The sequence below is a fragment of the Psammomys obesus genome, unplaced genomic scaffold (assembly GCF_907164565.1).
Source record: "Psammomys obesus unplaced genomic scaffold, mPsaObe1.curated_primary_1811, whole genome shotgun sequence".
Lineage (NCBI taxonomy): Eukaryota > Metazoa > Chordata > Mammalia > Rodentia > Muridae > Psammomys > Psammomys obesus.
The window spans coordinates 7,834,219-7,839,079 of record NW_026592890.1 but is presented as its reverse complement, the minus strand read 5'-3'; positions in this window follow the sequence as shown (position 1 = coordinate 7,839,079).

Sequence of the window (4,861 nt, the reverse complement as noted above, 5' to 3'; positions counted from 1 at the left end):
ATATATTGGAGATCTATTTACTTTATGTGTATAAGCGTTTTGCCTGGATGTGAGCACACTACATGTGTTCTTGGTGTCTGAGGAGGCCAGAAGAGGCATTGAGACCCCCAGAATTGGAGTTACAGATATTTGAGAGCAGTCACATGGGGGCTAAGAACAGAACTCAGGTCCCCTGGAAGAGCGGCCAATGCTCTTATCTGGTGAGCCATCTGTCCAGGTCCCACGTGGGCATTTTAAAATGTCAGGACCAGTGAAATGGCACGGTGGAGGAAGTGCTTGCCTCTCACACCTGACGATCTGGGTTCTGTCTCCTGAGCCCACATGAAAAAGCTGCATCATCTGTAATTCTACCTATAACCTCATCTACGAGTGTCTTACAGGAAAATGAGAGCTGGAGACAGGGGAAGCGGCCGGAAGCTCTGGGACCCACAAGCTTATATAATGCAGTAGGGTAGACATAAGAGACCCTCAGCTAGCAAGGTGGAAAAACAAAACCAACTTCCAGAATTTGTCCTCTGAACTCCACATGCAGGCAGTGGCACACAATCACACACACATAGATAAACAGTCTTTTTAAATGATAAACTAAAAATTTGGAACGAGTGAAACATGGTTTCACTTTGTAGTGTTGGCTATCCTGGAACTCACTATGTAGACTAGGCTGTCCTTGAACTCACAGAAATCAGCCTGTCTCTGCCTCCCGAGTTCTAGGATTGAAGGCATGTGTTGCTATACCAAACATAAAATAATAATTTAAAGAATATTTTTCTAGAATTAATTTTTCTAAGAACCATATTAAATAGATAAAAATAGGTGAAATTTACTTTATTGATATCTTTTAGTTAGTCAAAGTAACCAAGAAAACCTTAAGTTCAATGTATAATCAATATACAAAGTTATTGATGACATTTTCATTTTTATACTGTCCTTAAAAACCAGCACATTTTACTTTTTCAGCACATTTTGGTTCTGGTATGTCCCATTTCAAATGTGCCATAGCCACATGTGGCTACTGGTTCTCATATTGGACAGCACAGCTCTAGTTGACTAATTATGACTGAAATCTATAATTCTGTGAAACACTGCAGTTATTTCTATCGCTATGGTTTCCAGGAAACCCACAGCTGGATTTGGTGCTCAATTACAGAAATTTTCTCATCTTGGGTTTCTTTAAAAGTTCTTGCTCTCCCCACTAAGTAGATTTGAATAACTTTGTTAGCTATGCCCTCTGAATGATCATGCCAACAATAATTGCCTTCTGTTGGCAATAGTGAGGTGTCCATCACTCAGTTTGTACCAGGCACAGTGTGGTGTGATTTCTTTGTATCCCACATAAAGACCAGAACTTAGAGCCAAGGTCAGATTCCATAGCCCTCACTCCTGCCTTCTAGTACTATTCAAGTTCCTGGGTACCACTTTGTCCCAGGAGCTTCACATTCTCTCCATCTGGTCAACCTCAAATGACACCTGCAATGTAGTGATGATGCTCTCCTTGCACAGGTCAGGGCTGGGCTCAGAGGTCATGTTGCTTAATCAAGGTCTAGATAATAACATCAGAACTGGTATGTGAATTCAGCTGCCCTATTATACCCCTGCACACCGTGCTTCAACCAACGTCGAAAGACAAAATCCCCTTCGGGAGATAATCATGTTACACTGTTAGGCATCCACTCATGTACTCTAAGCTCTCTTGGTGAGCTGGCCACGGCCTCCAATGCTGGGGAGGGACATGTGGAAGAGACAGAACTTATGAGCTTTGGGAGCCCACAGTGGAAGAAATAGGGAAGGGAAGAAAAATGTTACTCATGTAAGTAGGAAATTACAAGACTATGTGTGGCAGGTGCTACACAAATAATTTTGAGAAAATATATCTAGTAATATGAATTAGAAAAATAGAGCAGAGCAATTAGAATTCTGAGTGCGCAGGCAAATGGGCTGACCTTTGCTGCCAATGGGATAGTTCATCTTCAAATGGAGCATATGTCTCTATAATGCCTGTGTTCATGCCCATCCGCTGTACAAAAGGAAAAATGGCTTGAGAGGAGACAACCTCACTGTCTCAGTACAAACTGAGCCTCGGTGCCATAGTCTAAGCTGTCCCAGTTGCTTATACAGTTCATGAAAGAGAATTCACAGGTGATCGCTGTAGTGTTTGCCAGGGGCCTACAAATGCAAGCTATCAAATTTGACATGCTTATGCTACTAACAAATGCACAAGCAACAGACAGTCTCATTTTGCTTGGCATTGTCAATTTCAGTTTTCTCCCCAATGTCTGAGCGTGGCTGACTTTGATAGCAAATTAAATTATCGTCCTGCATAAGCATTACACATTTACTTCTACCACATCTTTTACCCCAGGCTGGTGATGCTGTGTTGCTATGACCACAAGGAAAAACAGGCCAGGAGACAGAGAAATGATTTACAACGGACCATCCAATCTGAACTTGGTGGAGTGTTATTGGCCCACCAGTTCTCTATTCTCCATGGGAAGATTATGTCTAACTCTATAAAGATCGCGGTTGGAAGCCTAACCTTTAAGTGACATCTTATTTGTCATGCAACTGTGTTCTAAATCATCCCTCTAAAGACAATGATCTGGAAAGTGTTCATTTCCAAGAGATTTGGACAGAAGAGTCAGTTTTCCTGGAGAAGCAAGCATGTGTTCTCTGGATGCTTGGTAGTGATGCTTTTCTACACAAGTCCTTTTTGCTTCAAGGAGTGGAGGCATGCTCCCACCACTCAGGAAAAGTGGGGCTCCTCACAGGACCCAAGTCAGACAAAAATGCAACCTGAGCTAGAAGGCAGGTCGCCAGCCTCGATGAATTGAATGGCCTTGACTTGTGACATCTGTTCATCTGCCATCCCAGGATTTACTAATCCCCATTCCCAACAGAGATCACTGATTGGACCCAATAGCACTTTTAGCATCCCATGACCCTAGCCAGACTTTGCATCTGTTCCTTTCGGGGTAGATGAACAACTCTGATCAGCAGGGGATGGCTTGAGGGCTGGGTAAGGTGGGAGTGTGTAAGGGTACACACGTCTTCCTTCGCAAAGGAGAGGCTGAGTAGGAAATTATTCTTGCTATTAGTCTTGCTATTCTTGAAGGCCTGTGTCACACTCCACAGAGACAGAAGTAAAATTCTATGGTATGCAAAATGACAAAGAAACATCTAGAAACCAGATGTCATGTCTAGAACTGAGAAAGAAAAGAAATAAAATAAATTCAGCAGGAATGAAATTCACATGTATGAGATACATTGCACCAACCACCAGGTCAGCATTTTACATGCACAGTTTTATCTAAGTCTTCCAAATGCCTGCAAGTGCCATTACTCCAGTTTTATTTATAGCCAAGAAGGCTTTGGGGGCTATTTCTTACACTGGAGTATGGCCCAAAGTCGCATACAATGTATGGTGGAGTCAAGTTCTGAACCCCTGTGCACTTTACTCCACTGTATGCATTTTTCCACTATAAAACATAAAAAACCAGAAGGCTAAATGTTGACATCACTCTAATCTACCTGCTGGGAAATGGTAACACAAATTTAGTTCCCTGAATACCTCTGGCTATAGTTGGACTTTGCCCAGAGTAACATGCATGAATAAAGACCAAGGGGTGACTTTGGAAGTGTTGTAAAATCATTAGCAGTAAGTCCCTGGATTATAACAATGTGTATACTTGCTTCTTGGAAAAGGACCAAGCTCTTGAAGTCATTTGTCTTAGCTTGCCATAGAAATAGTTCTATTAGCACAGATGCAAGTTAATCCAGCAACCAACGGAACCGGCTTGTTGCTGTAACTTTCATCCCTAATTTCTTTCACACTGAGCTTAAGGAAATGGAAGTGTTCACCCAATTGCACTTTACTTCAAAAGTACTCTCAGAAGTTTATATCATCAAAATATTCGGATCACCATTAGTAAAGCATCATATTAATCACCGCCGGAAGAAATTAGCCCAATGTCCACCAACACATGAATGGATAACACCATGGCATTTTTATTCAGTCTTGGAGAAGACTGAATCATTTTGAATCATTTTAAGAGGTCATCATGTTAAGTGGAGTAAGCCATACTCAGAAAGACAAATATCATGCTTTCACCAACTTATGAATCTTGGCTTTTAGGTAGCTACAGAAGACCATTTTTATATAGGACATGAGAGAAGAAGGGAAGCTGGAGGAAAAGGGGAGACTAGAGAGAAAGAGAAAGTATGTGGGCGGTGAATATAGTCAAAGCATATTAAATACTTGAAAGAAATTGTTTTTGTGAAACCCAGAGTGAGATACAATGGATACATGCCATTAACAAATATTAATTAAATCATAGTTAGTTTTTGATTATAAAGAAAATAGATTCAGAAGAATGAATTTAAAATGTAATGAGAAGTCATGTATCCTCCTGCTCGATCTCATTAATAGACCTAAGTCCTATTTCTTGAGTAGAGATAGGAAGAGAAAATTGCTGATCATTTTTCATCCCATTAAAAACTATCACTATCAAATTGAGATAGAAATGTATTACTGTCAGCACAATACCTTTGCAAAATTAAGGAGGAAACTGCACGTGCAGAGGCAACTTTAAAAATAAACATCAGTGTCACACATCAGGTCTAAGAACAAAGTTACCATCCAGACGAGAGGCATCGCACCTTCCCTGTCTTCCTGGCAATCTCCCTTCAACTGTTCAAATCATCTTTGTCTTCAGCCATTTGAGTCTGCAATCTAGAGCTGTTACAGGTGCTGATGACTCAGGTTTCAGACAGAGTTCTTGGTTAAAATCACAAAAGCTAATCTGACTGACTTAATTAAAGTGTGTGTGTGTGTGTGTGTGTGTGTGTGTGTGTGTGTGTGTGTGTG